A 17,829-nucleotide genomic window follows, 5' to 3' on the forward strand; every position below is an offset into this window, starting at 1 on the left:
CGAGTTCAATTGGTCTGATCTATACATGTGCACTGACATGAATGACATGAATTCATTTTTTACTGTGTTCCGTTATACTATCCGCCAAGCTCGAATAAACCGCCGTGGTTTACTAAAGAGTTGAGCCGACTTAAAAATAAAAAATTTGACTATGCTAAATTTAAATTCACCGGTTCTCAATCTGCCCTTTCATCTTATTTATCAGCTCGGTCAAACTTTATCGTGCTGTACGCGCAGTGTTATAAAAACTATTTAACTCGTTGTAGGGCCCAGTTCTCACACTAAACGTAAGCCTAAAACAAATCCTTCCTACTACTGCAAATAATGATCAGGCAATAGCCGATCTATTTTCGCAGTTTTTTCAAACAACCTATTCTAGCTCTTCGTATCTACACCAGACCTATTCCTACGACATACCCAAATCAAACTTAATTTTCTGTCCTAGCCTAAACGAAAGCTCTCTTCTTTTAGATCTTCATCGTATCAAGCCAGTTTATTCGCCAGGTCCCGACGGAATTCCTGGCTGTGTGCTCAGGTATTGTGCCGACGCCCTGTGCTATCCTCTTCTGAAATTGTTTACCTTGTCCTTGAAACCTCCCACTTTCCCATTATTTGGAAGGAATCGTTTATTATTCCTCTCCACAAAAAAGGTAGCAAATTGGATGCCAGCAATTATAGAGGAATCTCTAAGTTGTCGGCCATCCCTAAATTATTTGAAAACATTATCACCCCTTACTTACAGCACCTTTGTAGATCGGTTATTTCTTCATGTCAACATGGTTTTATTAAGCGAAGATCAACAACAACAAATCTTTTGGAGCTCTCTTCTTATATTATAAAGGGCTTCCATAATAATTGTCAGACAGATGTAATCTATACTGATTTCAGTAAAGCATTTGACTCTGTTAACCATTCTCTCCTCGCTAGAAAACTCGATTCAATCGGTTTTCCAAGTGATCTTCTTAATTGGATCTCAACTTATTTGAATGGCAGGACGCAAAAGGTCCTCTTTAAGAATAATTTATCCAATGTTCTAAGGGTTATATCTGGCGTCCCGCAAGGAAGCCATTTGGGATTCTTATTGTTTACATAATTTATAAATGACCTGCCCAAAGTCTTGACTAACTCCAGAGTACTTATGTACGCGGATGACACCAAGCTTTGCGTGCAATACAATGACGTTTCCTGCCAGTCGAATTTACAAACAGCTGTCAATAATTTTAAAACTTGGTGCCGTGTAAACATTTTAAACTTAAATGGCTCGAAATGCAAGCTAATGACATTCTCTCGTGTCGTTCCTAAGCTTGCTACTTACACGCTGAACTGCTATTTGGAAAAAATTAATACTGTTGACGATTTGGGCGTCCGCTTGGACCCAAAACTTGACTTTATTGATCATATTTCGTCTATGGTGAATAGAGCCAGGGGTGTGCTTGGATTTATTAAACGGTGGTCGAAGGAATTCAATGACCCCTGTGTTACTAAATCCTTATATACTTCCTTAGTTCGTCCTATCCTAGAATATGGATGCTGCGTTTGGAGTCCTCAGTACGGCGTCCATAGTAAACGCATTAAGTCGGTTCAAAAGAACTTTTTACTTTTCGCTCTACGCGGTTTAAATTGGGATGCAAACCAAAGATTACCTTCCTACTCAAGTACACTCCTATTAATAAACTTGCCGTCCTTAGCCAATCGTAAAACGATGCTAGGGATAACCTTTATTTTTAACCTTATACATGGTGATGTGGAAAGTCCTGACTTGTTGAGTCAGCTTAATTTCCATGTACCATGTAGAACTACTATATCCTATATCCCATTAGTGTTGCGCCACTGTAGAAACTCCTTTGAACTGCATGAACCTTTTAGAGTGCTATGTGCAAATTATAATAATTTGTACAGACTAATATCTAACGTAGATAGTCTTCCCACATTAAAATCTTTAATACTAACACACTTAGTAAACATGCAAGCTAACAACCTGGCAGCACGCCAGTAGTCAATTGCCTCGTATTCTGCCCTATATTTTCCATCGCGCCTACTAACACCTAACCCAAACAGGCACGTGCCTGGTGTCATACGGGCCACTTGAATGTACTGACCTTAGTGCATCAACGTCCTATATCATATAGCTGCCATAGGAATGATCGGAAAATTTTTACAAGAAAAATTATAACTTTTTTTTAGTTTTCAACATAATTTGATCAAATTTGAGATATAGCCATTTCATATTATTCTACAATTTTCTGTAAAATTTAATGAAAATTGGAGGACTATATCATATAGCTCCTATAGGAACGATCGAGAAATTAATTCAATTAAAAAGTATAACATTTTCAGTTTTCAACTTTTTTTCATTAAATTTGATGCATACCCATTTTATAAGAAATAAAAGAAATTAATAAAATTAAAGATTATAACTTCTTTAGTTTTCACCAGATTTTCATAAAATTTGAGATATAGCCATTATATTTTAATCTACAATTTTGTGTAAAGTTATAAAAAACCGGACTACTATATCACGTAGCGGCCATAGGAACGATCAAAAAATGAATACAATTAAAAATTATAACGTTTTCAGTTTTCAGCAGATTTTCATTAAATTGGAGATATACCCATTTTATATCAGTCTTAAATTTTGTGTCAAATTTTATTTTATTTTATGAAAATCGGACGACTATATCACATAGGTGCCATACAAACGATCGTTAGATGTGGATCAAAAATGCAAATCTGTAATGTAAAACTGAAAATATAATATGTATAGGTGAATGAAATGAAAGCTGGTTTGCCTTTTGGAAAATATATTGTCAGAAAAAAAACTTAAATAAAATAAGTAGTAATTATAGTTGGATAACTTAAATAATTTGTCCCCCCCCCCCAATGCAAGCACTAGTCGCTAAGTATTGCTGTGACGTCATAAGTAAGCCGCCGCTTCTGCGCACTGGCTGTGGCCGTCCGAAATCTATAAAAAAGACTCTGCATGCTGAAATTTGCACACGCATACAAACGTGCGAGCGCTTGTACACATATCCACAGAAACGAGAGCACAGCGCAAAGAAACGCACCCCTGCTCATCGTTCCACGGTCGATCTGCCACTGAAAAGTAAAATCTTGTTGGCTCGGTTTCGAACGAATGCTTCGAACTCGAAAAAGCCGAAGGCACTCTGGGGTTCTAGACATTTCGTTCGGGTGCTCTGGGGTTCCAGGCTCAGCCGTTTTTGTGATAGTACTTTTTACTACTGTTTGACTTCTCTATGTATTTTTTGCTTAGTGCTTCTATCCAATTAGTGATATTCTTTAAACCATTTTATGGACGTTGATGCACTACGGTCAGTACACTCAAGTGGCCCGAATGACACCGGGCACGTGGCTGTTTGGGTTAGGTGTTAGGCCATCAACGGATAGGGTACACAGGGGGATCAACGGATGACCGTGTCATCTGCCTTAACTGTGTACACCATCGGTAGTGCGACTACAATCTCCAAGTGAGGGCGGCTGGAAGCAGGTCCCAAATCGAGGCTCGACCAATTGTAGTCGGGCGGACCTAGCCAAGTCTTTAAACAGCCTCCCCACAAAAAGTCGACGAAGGACGAGAAGGAGATGCTGAGGCCGAGATTGGTCGCGGCATCTCACACAGCATTGGAGACAGACGAAGAAGAATCGCAATCCGAGGGGAGAGCAAGTAGCACTCCGCAATCAAAACACACAGGTTGGGCGAGCGAGGGTCAACAGAGCCCGCTTTGGTCTCGGCAAGATAGCCAAGAACGAGGCTAAGGGCAAGACCGACCCTCGGGACGCCGAGGACAAGGCCAAATTCCTTGCGGAGATCGCCGAATTCGAGGCTTTTAAAACGGCGAACCCATCGGCGTTCCAGACCCCAAAGGCGAAGCGCATTCGGTCACAGGAAGTGAGCGAGAGCGCACCTAAGAGGGCGGAGGACCCACAGGGCAAGCCGAGAGCTACAAACTTTGTCAGCAAGGCAAAGAAATTTAGCGAAGTGGCCAGAGACAGTCTGGCTATGGCTCTGGTGGATGAGCACCATGACAACGGTCGCCTGCTTTCGGAGAAGTGGGAGGAGATTGAGGCCAAGTTGGCCGACATGGTAACTGACAGGTTGGTTAGCATGCCGATCGGTCCCATCCCCTCTTTCGACTCCTCAGACGTGGTCAGGGGGCATCGGGTCATCAGATGTGGCGACGGGTTCCGGAGCTTCCTAGCGGATTGTGTGGCAAAGATTAACGACACTTGGGCTGGCCTTAAGATTAGGCTAGTCCATGCCAGGGAGATCCCAAGGAGACCCAGAGCTTGTACCTGGTTACCGAAGGGGCAAACCGACCACGCCAGGGTGATTGCCTGTTTGAGGGCACAGAACCGAGACCTCCATACAGAGGACTGAAAAATCCTCAGAGCTAAACAGGAGATGAAGGTGAGCCAACCTTTTCTCCTGTTGCTATACCAGCGCTGCCTGCCGCAGCTCTAGGCCAATGACTACAAAGTCCGGTACTGTCCTGTTTAATAAATCCAAGCACACCCCTGGCTCTATTCACCATAGACGAAATATGATCAATAAAGTCAAATTTTGTGTCCGAACGGACGCCCAAATTGTCAACTAAATTATTTCATTCCAAGAAGCAGCAGTTCAGCGTGTTAGTAGCAAGCTTAAAAACGACACGAGCGAATGTCATTAGCTTGCATTTCGAGTCGTCTAACTTAAGGAAGTTTACACGGCACCAAGTTTTAAAATTATTGACAGCTGTTTGTAAATTCGACTGGCAGGCGACGTCATTAAATTGCACGTAAAACTTGACGTCATTCGCGTACATAAAAGCACTCTGGAGTTAGTCAAGAGTTTGGGCAGGACATTAAAAAATAATGTAAACAAAAAGGGTCCCAAATGGCTTCCTTGCGGGAAGCCAGATATAACCCTTAGAACATTAGATAATTAGACCTTTTGCGTCCTGCTATTCAGATAACTTGAGATTCAATTAAAAAGATCACTTGGAAAACCCATTAAATCGAGTTTTCTTTCGAGGAGAGAATGGTTAACAGAGTCAAATGCTTTACTGAAATCAGTATAGATTACATCTGTCTGAAATTATTATGGAAGCCGTTTATAACATAGGAAGAGAGCTCCAAAAGATTTGTTGTTTTTGATCTTCGCTTCATAAAACCATGTTGACATGGAGAAATAACTGATCTACAAAGGTGCTGTAAGTGAGGGGTAATAATGTTTTCAAAAAGTTTAGGGATGGCCGACAACTTAGAGATTCCTCTATAATTGCTGGCATCCAATTTGCTACCTTTTTTGTGGAGAGGAATAATAAACGATTCCTTCCAAATAATGGGAAAGTGGGAGGTTTCAAGGACAAGGTAAACAATTTCAGAAGAGGATAGCACAGGGCGTCGGCACAATACCTGAGCACACAGCCAGGAATTCCGTCGGGACCTGGCGAATAAACTGGCTTGATACGATGAAGATCTAAAAGAAGAGAGCTTTCGTTTAGGCTAGGACAGAAAATTAAGTTCGATTTGGGTATGTTGTAGGAATAAGTCTGGAGTAAATACGAAGAGCTTAAATAGGTTGTTTGAAAAAACTGCGAAAATAGATCGGCTATTGCCTGATCATTATTAGCGGTATTATTATTTAAATGAAAATGAGAAAGGTTTTTTTTAGGCATACGTTTGGTGTTAACGAAATTATAAAACTGTTTTGGGTCCTGTGAGAACTGGGCCCTACAACGAGTTAAATAGTTTTTATAACACTGCGCGTTCAGCGCGGTAAAGTTTGACCCAGCTGATAAATAAGATGAAAGGGCAGATTGAGAACCGGTGAATTTAAATTTAGCATACAGCTTAGACTTTTTATTTTTAAGTCGGCTCAACTCTTTTGTATACCACGAAGGCTTATTCGAGATTGGCGGATAGTATAACGGAACACAATCAGTAAAAAAGTTTAATGTTCATAATTTGTTAAATTACCTATCCTTATCTCTGCCCACCTGATGTGAGTCGGAGCACATCGATAAAAAACACTTCCTTTTGTTGTGCAGAGGTAAGGGTACAATATAATTTAAGAATGGCAGTCATTGCTATTTACTTTATAAATAAATACATAAATAAATAAATAAATAAATACGGATCTTCGGGCTGCGTCAGAGGCGCCACAATGGCTGACTCTCGCAGGATCAGAGACTAAATAAAGATCGAGCAAGCGCTGTAAGGAATTTCGCAGATGGTTTACTTCATACAGCGAAATGTCGAACAAGATAGCGATAAAGTCATATTGTGTAGAAGTTAGAAGAGTATTGGTGGAATTTTTGGAGTACCAAACAGCACCAGGAATATTTAAATTACCTAGGACTTCCAATATATAAGAATTTCCTACAATGGAGGTATGTAGGAACAGTTAATAAAAATGGAGCTACCATTGATAGATAGCTTCACACAAAGGAATTCAATATCGTTGTAACACAGCTGGAAAAACTTCGGAGCTCAGAATCTCCAGCTTTAACCAGGTTTCTGTGAACACATTAACCTGAGAAGGTTTTGAAAAATGAAATAATCCCTAGCGTAAGAAAATTTAAACTTTTCCACCATAATCTTTACTTTTTACTTTACTGTACTTTATCAGTTCTGGTTTTGCCTTATTTAAAGGAGACAACACCTTCTGATGTTTGATCAGGTGAGAGCCGCGAAAAAAAAAGTCTCGTCGGTGGAACCGCTATAAGGGCTTTTTTGCAAGGCAGATTGGTTATCTGCCGTGTCATTGTCGGCCGGTATTTCGGGCCTAACAACCTGGGCAGATATATCTATATTAACGGGATTTTGAGGGGTCAATATATGAGACCCACCAGGGGACAAAACAAATATCACCTGCGGTACGGGCAATCTCGGCATACTCGGACACCGAATCTTTCCTAGCGCTCGATCTCAGCGCTCTTGGAATTAATGTTGAGGTCTTGGGTTGTACCGAGGGAGGCTGCTGCTGAGAGAACGTTGCGGAAAATTGGGGTCCGCCTACATGCTGCCCACCAATAGCATTTTTTTGCGTAAGGCTATTAATTTGGGTGTCCAGCGTCAATAAAATTCATGAGTTTTACGAAAACTCGATAAAATGCCCCTAAAACGGTTTTTGGTTTGCGCATGAAAGACATTATCTCCCTTTCTACATCACGACAGGCCTCGCAGCAGTAACGCTGGCAAATGTTTCTTTTGGCGAAACAAACAATATTTCCGCATGTTATTAAGCATTACCTCTGTACTTGTTTGTTTGTTTTGATTTTAGCTTTATATTAGTTTTTTTTCTCTCTTTTTATATGTAACACAAAAAATAAATATATTAAGTGTTTAATTTCAATATTTAATTTAAAATTTAAATTTAATTTAAGTGTAAACGTATAAATGCCACAATAATAATATTACAAATAATAACAAAATAAAGAGTTCATAATAAAAATTGGTTTAAATAAAAAAGTAAAAAAAATATCATGTAAATTATTATCGTTGACAAAGAAGATTCAAGCTCAGTGGCTTACCTTATCTAGGGCATCTGCCAATTTGGAAATCAATGCAATGTAATTAGAAGAGACCGATAGTCAGGTTTTTAAAAAATTCATTTTGATAAAGTTATTAAGAATAAAACATTTTATTTATAAGTACAGTCGAATCCCAATAATTCGTACCCCGCTAAATCGAAAATCGCGATAATTCGTAAAAAATTCTGTCCCCTTGAAAAAAACCCGTTAATTCGTAAAAATTCCATACATTTTGGTCCCCTCGTTAATTCGTAGTATTTGGCGCAACGCAAAGAATATTGAACCCCTTATAAATCGTAATTTTGTTTCGAAACCTCTTATAAATCGTAATGCGATGCGAAATATTTTGTAGTTAAAGCGACGTTAGATTTTGCAGACATCAGAAAGGAGAAGAAATTTTATAGAATTTACAAACCAGAGCATTAATTCCTCAACTTAAACATAATTTTTCGACTCATGATGTGCCAAATAGTGTGTTTGACAACCTAATAGGTTTAGAAAACGAAATGGAAAAAATAAAAGAAAAAAACACGAAGCAATTAAAAATTACCAATTATTTAAAGCTTGAATTTTCGTTTTTAATAATTTAATGTTTCTGCTTAATTTTGTTTGTTAATTTTTTGTTTAATTTTCCTTTAATTTGAAAAACGTACAAATGAATGTACATATTTATTATGTTTGTTTAATTTTAATAAAGCTAAATACATATGTAAACATGATGTGAAATGTAAGTACCCCGTTTATTAGACTCTTTCAGTTTTGAGCCCCTTTAAATAGAAATCTCGATAAATCGAATTCCCGTCTAATTCGTAAAAAAAGTGATCCCCTTGCCATTTCGAATTATCGGGACTCGACTGTACATACCTCCGACCATATAAAGTATATACATATGTATATATTGATCAGCATCAACAGCCTAGTTGATTTAGCCATGTCCGTTTGTCCGTTTCTACGCAAACTGGTCTCTCAGTTTTTAAGCTACCTAAATGAAACTTTGCAGCTTGACTTCAATTTATTCTATGTTCTATTCTATATACCCTCACTCGTATAACGGGATCGCCGGGCCGGATCGCACAACTTTATCATATAGCTGCCATAGGAATGGTTCGAACACTTTTACAACAAAAATTATACCATTTTCAGTTTTTGTTGTATATAAATGTCATCCCGAAGCAATGAATGTTTCGTTTCCTAACACTAACTTGTGCTTATACATATATATAAGAGCGCGAGTCAGTAGCAAATAATGTCTCAAGCTAATTAGATCGTTTCGCCTCTTAATCATCTTCTTACGTGTAACGGTTTTCCCCTTTAAAGGGGTAGACCACCCTGAAGGCCCGAAAATCTCAGGGTTTTTCAAAAATTAATTTTGACAAAGTTATTAAGAATACACCTTTTTATTTATTAGTACATCAAAGTACATATGTTAAACTAAAAAATACTTATTGAAAGAAAAAAAAATATTTACGATCCTCGGAGATATAGCCAGTCAAATAACGAATTTTTTTTAGGGAATGGTCGGATGGTGTACATGCTGCACACCACATTTGTTATCCGAAATTCAAAAACAAAAATTTTTTATAAGCTATATAAGTATGGCTATAGCATGACGTAGCCGTTTTTGGAAATAATTTTTTTTGAGCAAATGGGAGCACTTTGAAAAAAAAAAATTTTTTTTTAACAACATTTTTGATTTAAAAATTTATAACTTTAAAACAAAAAAACATATCGAAAAAATCCTACGTCATGCCATAGAGGGCATTATAGAGAAGCTGTGTAAAAAATTTGAAGAGAATCGGTCCGGCGGTTTTTGAGAAATCATGTACACCGTTTTAAAAAACGTTGTTTTGAGAAAAACGCAAAAGAAGATAAAGAAAGTACTCTACGGTATACCGGCAGCGCTCACTTCTGATGCCTGTAGAATCCACAAGTAACGAGATATTTTTAAGCCCGATGTCTTAAAATGACCGTAAGAATATCAGCATCAAGATTGATTAAAAAAAAAAAATTAGATTTTTAAAAAATGTCAGGGTGGTCTACCCCCTTAATTTGACTGAGCTGGCGGTTTCATAACGTAGGGACATTGATATCCAAGCCAAAATTGAACTATTCCCGCCTTATGCTTTGGGTCATTGTCCTGGTATTTTTCTTGAATACCCAATTTTTCAGCTTTGGACTAATTTACCCTTCAGGATATTAAGACAAACGTGTTTAACCACTATGCTTTCAATAAATTGAAAGCTTCCAATTCCTACAGCGGACATACAGGCCCATACCATAACATAACCCCCCCCCCCCTTCCTTAACGGTTGGTTTAAGGGGGTAGTCCACCCTGAACGCATGAAATTTGGAGGGTTTTTCAAAAATTCATTTTGACTAAGTTATTGGGAATACAACTTTTTATTTATTAGTACATCAAAGTACATATGTTAAACTAAAAAATACTTATTGAAAGAAAAAAAAAATATTTACGAATGGGGGATATAGCCAGTCAAAAAAGGGATTTTTTTAGGGAGTGGTCGGATGGTGTACATGCTGCACACCACATTTGTTATCTGAAATTCAAAAACAAAAATTTTTATAAACTACTAGCTGTACCCTGCCACGTTTCTCTGTGGCATATTGTGGTTGCACGCATAAGAAATAAGTCAAACAAAAAAGAATAATTTTCAAATTCATTTAATTCTGTAATACTTGTTGGTATACAATATTCTTCGTTTCTCCATTCTCCGCGTAAATATAAAGACTTTCTGGTTTTCCGACACGGGAACACGCAACATATAATTGACCGTGTGAAAAGCAATCTGCATCCAAATCTAGACCACACAACTCCAGAGATTGACCTTGAGCTTTATTAATGGTCATTGTGAACGCCAAACGGATGGGAAACTGCAATCTCTTGAACTGGAACGGTGTATCAGTCGAGATCAGAGGAATCCTAGGAATGAGGACATCTTCACCTTTGAAAGAACCAGTAATGATTGTTGCTCTACTACGTTGTTCATCAAGTTCTTGACTGCGAGTCGCGTACCGTTGCAGAGTTTCGGGTGATTTATATTCCGGAGCATGATAATCGGCACACTATTTTTAATTTCAATATGTGTGGTGGCATTCCAGGCAGATCAAGTGAGTTTAGAAATTCCGTAGGGTAATTAACTGCTTCCTCTGCCTCCACAACGTTGTCTATCGACTTATATGTAATTACGTCAGTTTCTATGCTGTATTGGATTACATGATTGAGCTGGTAGACATCTTTGTTCTTGGCAGCGAGAATCGCTCGTCCACTGAGCCAATCGTGATTCCTATAATTTATTCGGATATCGGGGAACACTTTTTGAATAAGTCCTTCCTTCGATGTAACTAAATTACAGAAATTCTCGGGCAATACTATTTTTTTCGACGTCTCATTGACTGGCAGCTTTCCGTTCCCAATGTCCAGTAGCTGTCGTGAGAATACGTCGGCTAAGTCATTGTGACTTGAGCTCTTGTCTGAAAACACGGGATGTGATGTCATGCCTATCCCTAGCCGATTGTCCAGGAAATAACAGCTGCACTATCTCGTCCCAAGCTGGATTGCATGTGAAGGTGATAAATAAGTCTGGACGGCCGTAGCAACGAACATATGCCTGGGCATCTTGAGCATATTCCTGCATGTGGCGTGGACTACCTATGTATGAGGATGGCAAAATCGTGAGCTTTCCAACGTTGGTTGTATTACGGTAATTCATCACAGCATCCCGCAAATGGATATATTCCTCGGACCGAAGTTTCGTCTGATTCAATCGGAGGAACAGCAAACGTTCTGTTTCAATTTTTGCATACATATCGACAATGTACTGATGAAACAACTGACGACATTTCAATATATGATTGTCATCGGTCCTCCGAACCATTAATCGGTAAGATTTACTCTTCTTCGCGCTGCACTTTTTATTCGTTTCTACACCATTGACTGGATCTACCATCCTCGTATTGAAATGGTATCCATCGGCACCATCCCAGAAGATGAGTGGATACTGCAAAGCATCGTAACAACGGTGAGTTTCTGCGACGTTTACCAATCGATCGTTTTGTTGATGGAGAATAATATCTCGAGGTTGGAACTGATCCCCGACTATGACTATTGCCACGTCTATAGTTGGAGCATTATATCTCCTGATATGTTCTCCAGCAGGCGTTTTGTCTGCATGAATGCCAATTTTATGGACATCCGAAGGCATTATATCGATTGCTGTTTTGAACAAACGCACCAAATTGTTCCTTTCGGGAAAAAGCTTCTGTAGCTGCGAAATAATGTGCCTCTTCAGCGAGGTATTGATTCCATAACGTGCATCTACTTCATCTCCATCATCACCAATGAAGTACATTTGAAGAAATTTGTGTTCGCTGACTGGGAACGGAAGCAGGGAACCTGCTTTGTGATAGATTTGTCCTTTGATTTTAAAAGATGAATTGCGCATTTATAATTTCCGCAACAAATGACGTCATTTGGAAGCAAGAGTTGTATTTCCTAATGTTCGACAGGAAATGCTTCGATTCAGCAGTAGATCCAGCGAATAGAGAGAGGCTCTGGTGGTGCTTCAAGTTGAGGCAATTTCACTTTCCCGAAAGCGCAACACAATCCTTTTGGTTCGTTTTTGAATTTGAGAGCCTGACAGTATGTGCACACCTGATGCATCCGGCCAATAACGACATTGCGATTCGAGCTAAAAACAACAGTTGTATTATATCGGAATGCAAGATTGTATTGCAGGTTTTGATCTTCTGCAAGTTTTAAACGCGCTTCAGCTACCCTTGCCCTGTCGCGTTCATTATTTTGAGAGTGAATCAAATCGATTGCTGCAGAACGCGACTGCCTAACTCTCAATCGTTTTCTCTTAAGCCTATCTGCTCGTCTTTCTGCCGATTCCGCGTTATACATCTGCATTGCTATCAGCCGCTCAGTCTCTCGGATGGAGGCCCGCTCTTCGTCAGTCATATTCGTAATCTTACGTCTTTTTGCTTCTGTATTGCGAGTACGACGACCCAAAATCGACTTCTTGGGTGGCATGACTTCGTTTCTTACTGAACCTGAACAAAGAAATAAAATTTTTATATCCAATTTCTTATTTCAATATTTTTGGGATGTTTGACAGGAAATGCTTCGATTCAGCTGGCTGCCTGTAGAGGGCGCAGCAGTAGGGACACGGGGAAACGCTAAAAAAATTGATATATTCGCAACCGCAGATAAGCTATCAACATCAAAAGTAGACAATAACCGAACTGGAACCTCAACGCATGTTGTGTCAAAATTTGGGCTTAAACGGTTCAGAACTTTTCAAGTCTATAAAGGAAGTAGACACGAACAGAGCATTTATATATATATAGATATAAGTCTGGCTATAGTATGACGTAGCCGTTTTTGGGAAAAATTTTTTTTGAGCAAATGGGAGCACTTTGAAAAAAAAAATATGTTAGACAAAATTTTTGTTTTAAAAATGTATACATTTATCAACAAATAATCAAATTGAAAAATCCTACGTCATGCCATATAGGGCATTATAGAGAAGCTGTGTACAAAATTTGAAAAGAATCGGTTCAGCAGTTTTTGAGAAATCATGTACACTGTTTTAAAAAACGTAGTTTTGAGAAAAACGCAAAAGAAGATAAAGAAAGTACTCTAAGGTATACCGGCCGCGCTCACTTGTAATGGCTGTAGAATTCACATGTAATGAAATATTTTTAAGCCCGATGTCTTTAAATGAACGAAAAATATTGGCATCAAATATAAATAAAAATTATTTTTAAAATTATTAGCATTATTTAAAAAGATCAATGTGGTCTACCCCATTAAGCAAATTTAGTGCTTAACCCAACTCAATTCAATAAAGATTCTTATTTTTATTAAAAAATAATATAATAATATACTGTCGCCCGAACAGTGACTTGGTTAATATCCTTGAAAGGACAAGTTCCGCGTCTCTCGTCGATCGGTAAAAAAAATTCCGACGTTCCGTTTAAAAAGTGAAGTGTGAAAACCAAATAATGGGAACCGGAGGTGCGAAAATTGTCGCTACTCCTATTTAAACTTGTACCTAGTGGAACGACCAGGCCATCAGTGATACCTTTAGAACCCGTTCGAAGGGAACGTGAGAAAAGCCTCCAAGTAGACCCACAATAAAGAGAAATCGCCGTAGGGTAGGACAAAAAGGAATCCGTCAGGAGTGCACGCCAAGGAATGTTACTACTGTAAGAATGGTTTTAAGCACGCTTAACAAAAAATAATAACACTGAATATACAAGCTATTTAGAAAATTTAGAATTCTCCACGCAAAATTCGAATTCTGGATTACTAAAATCAAACCTTACAGTACCTTCTTCAATCACATGACTAAACGCACGACAGAGCGTGAGATAAGGAAATTAAAAAAGAATTCGCACACAATCTGAGTGAGTTAGGTAAACAACAGTCGATCAACAACACTTTTTAATTTTGAACCAAATTGGTAGCTTAGATGTCTCACAAGAGAGCGTGAAGTCATTGACACTCATGTACCGAGGAAAGGCTTTGGATACATTTGTCAGAGACCTGAATGGCAACTTGTCACAATTGTTAGCAATTAAGGAACCGCATGACTTCGAGCACGCCCTTCATCTATATATTAATATTACCTCCTAAAACCTCTGCAACCTTACCGAATGGTATCTACAAAGCGAAGCCTTCACCCACACTAATACCATTTCAATTGGGTGAACTCCACTTCCCCATTTTAACCAAAACAAACCACACAATCAGACTTTCGCAAAACAGGTAGCACCTTACGGCACACCCAACATTCCCCCACGACCACAACCAAAACCAGTACCTATGGATGTTTATCAATTAATCCGTTCGCGGATTGTGTCTAATTGACTCTGGTTCAAACCAAAACTACATCCAAAACCAATTAGTACCAAAACCGAAACCTAATAAAAAAGTTTTCTCCGTTAATTCACTTGAAGGAGATACTAGTATAACACACAATGCTATGCTTAAACTCCCTATTTTTCCCGATGCACCGATAAAGTTCTTTGTACTAAATACTTAAAAATCTCTCCATGGTATACTAGGCAATGATACATTGAAAAGCCTAGCGGCAATAATAGACGTCAAAAACGACGCATTAGTCCTCAAAAACTAAAAATTAAATTAAAATTCACCAATTACCAATTACGTAAAAAAATTTAATTATAAATCGCTTCGTTAAAAGTCACAAAAATCTCTTAGCCGACCCCGATACAAATCTTCCGTACACATCCAAAGTAGTAGGTAATATCAGAACTTCGTCAGACCTCCCAGTATACGGAAAACACTACCCATACCCAACATAGATAAGACAAGAGGTTGAAAAACGAATAACCGAGATGCTTAAAGACGGCATTATTAGGCCCTCAAGCTTACCATACAACGCAACAGTTTGGGTAGGAAAAGGTCCGAAAAGGTCCGGTCAGTCTGAAAACTAAATGAAAACTAAAACTATCTCAGATCGGTACCCAATTCCCGAAATAGGAAACTAAATGATGTTACTATCTCAGATCGGTACCCAATTCTCGAAATTGGCGAAATTATCGCACAGCTTGGAAACGACATATATTTTGCCGTGTTAGATCTGAAGAGTGGTTTTAATCAGATACCACTGAAAGATACGGACATAGAGAAAACAGCATAAGCTGTTAACGGAGAAAAATACGAATTAACAAGACTTCCATTTGGCTTAAAAAATCTATTTTTTAAAGAGCTTTAGACGACACATTGAGAGAACACAGGAAAAATCTGGTACATATACGTGGGCGACATTATAGTCTTCAGCAAAGATGAGGTAGAACATTGCCAAAACCTTGAGAAAATATTTTCAACTCTTCAAAATGCCAACATGAGAGTCCAAATAGAAAACTCCCATTTTTTTTTTTAAATGAAGTAGACTTTTTGGGGTAGACAATATCAGAAAATGGTGTTAAAACCAATATAGACAAAATAAAAGCAATTACGAAATTCCCAGTGCCAGGACCTACGTTCCTTTTTGGGCATGACAGGGTATTACAGTCGTTTCATCAAAGACTATGCAAAAATAGCAAAGCCTTTAACCATTCTCCTAAGAGGCGAAGAAGGCCGTATATCTAAGACTAAGTCAAGCAAAACCGCTATAAACTTGGACAAAGAAGTTATATTGGCATTCGAGAAACTTAAAAACACTCTCGTCTCCAGGGATGTGACTCTTGCATATCCAGATTTCGGAAAAGAATTCCAACTGACTACAGACGCCTCCAGCTATGCAATAGGTGCAGTGCTAGAACAAAATCATAGACCAATAACATTTATTTCACGTACTCTATCGAAAACTGAAGAAAATTATGCTACAAACGAAATAGAGATGCCCGCAATCGTTTGGGCTCTCCAAAGTCTAAGACATTATCTTGAGTTTTTCAAATAGCGTAAATAACCATAACGAAAAGCTAAAGCGCTGGAGGAATCTCATTGGTGAATATAACCACGAGATCAGGTACAAGCCCGGAGTTGCTAATGTAGTAGCAGATGCATTGTCTCGAGCCCCCGCAGAAATCAATTCAATAAGTTCATCAGAAACAGTCCATAGTGATGAAAGCTCTTTACACAATCTCATATTTTCAGTAGAAGCACACATAAATAAATTCAAAAACCAACTTGTATGACCACACATGCAGCTTCTTATAATTTCGAAATTTCTTTTCCAACATATCACAGGCATATATGATATATGATATATGATATATGATATATGACAAAACAAAAATCCTACACAGAGGAAAAACTCATTGCAATTTTGACAAACAGACTTGACCCTAAACTCAAACGGGATTTTCACATCTCAAGAGACAATGGGTAAAATACAATATATTCACTCTACATATTTTAAATCATACAAAATAATATTTACACAAAATGAAGTAGAAGACGTAAGTTCAGAACTACAGCAAAATTAAATTATCACCCTAGAACATAAAAGAGCTCTAGAGATGCAAAAGAAAAAAATACAAATTTTGAAGAACTATTTTTTCCGTAGGCCCAAAAGAAAATTCAATCCATAGTTCAACTCTGTCAAACTTGTAAGGAATCAGAGAACCTAGGAGAAATTATTCATATGGATATTTAAACTTCAGGAAAACAAAGCGTACTAACAGGTATCGATAAATTCTCTAATATGCACATGTACAAATTTTAGGGTCAAGAGCATCTGAACCCATACAAAATCCCTTAAGAGAAATGCTTATTGCTTTCGGTATGCCGAAAATAATAGTAATAGATAATGAACGAGCACTTAGCTCGGCTGCAACTAGGTTTATGCTGGAAGACCAACTTAAGATATCAGTACACACCACAGCACCGTATTCATTGACGAGTAATGGACAAATAGACAGATTCAACATTAACCGAAATTATACGATATCTCAAAAAACACAACGAGAGTATGACATTTGCAGACCTACTTTTCAAATCAGTTCTGGAATACATTAAATCCATACACTCAGTAACGAAAGACAGGCCTATACACATATTTTTCAGAAGCACAATTCCAAGTTCATAAAAAGACACTGAGGAAACAGAGAATAAAAATAAAACAAATAAAACAACCGATTCAATATTCACCAGGCGACACAGTGCTTGTACAAAACATAGAAAGTAGCAGAGAATAAAAACACCTTCTTTACATAATTAGCTTACCAACCAACAGACAACTGCAGAACACTTAAAATTAAGGCAATAAAGATACCCCAAATTATAAACGATATACAACACGAAAATTTGTTAGAATGTAAGAAACATCTATTCGCAATAACAGAACCATGCGAATCCCAATATTATAAGCCCATATGTAACTCAGAAAAATTGTTAGATTTAAGTAACGATACTTGTGTAAGTGCATTACTAAATATAAGAGAGCCAGAATGTAAGATAATTAACTTTCAACACATACCCGATTGTCAGGAGATACTGTCAGGCACCATACTGCTGAACGATTTGAATGGGACAGTATGGCTGGATGGAAAATAGCTAAAACTACATGGCTCTTTTATCATACAATACCGAAACTCAACGGTTACTATTGGCGAGGTGACGTACAAATCAAGAGAAATTAACATAGATGAACCACAACCTCCAGTTTTCCAACCCATAGGAGAATAAACTAAACTTGAGGAAGTTTTCTCACTGCGAATGGTCAAAGAATTAAACATCAACAACTCAAAAGTGATCGAGAAACTTCTGTTAGCTATGGATTTACCATCATCCTCTTTGTAG

At 38.0% G+C, this 17,829-nt stretch overlaps 1 protein-coding gene and 1 pseudogene across 9 annotated transcripts in view; both read left to right on the top strand.

The window, feature by feature from the left end:
- AGO3 (Argonaute 3) overlaps positions 1–17,829 on the top strand; it is a 241,481-nt gene that overhangs the window by 117,235 nt on the left and 106,417 nt on the right. The gene's annotated exons all lie outside the window — the stretch shown is intronic.
- Positions 3,320–4,516, top strand: LOC147643610 (uncharacterized; annotated as a pseudogene).

The sequence above is a fragment of the Drosophila serrata genome, unplaced genomic scaffold (genome assembly GCF_035046125.1).
Source record: "Drosophila serrata isolate PLE 108 unplaced genomic scaffold, ASM3504612v1 contig_264, whole genome shotgun sequence".
Lineage (NCBI taxonomy): Eukaryota > Metazoa > Arthropoda > Insecta > Diptera > Drosophilidae > Drosophila > Drosophila serrata.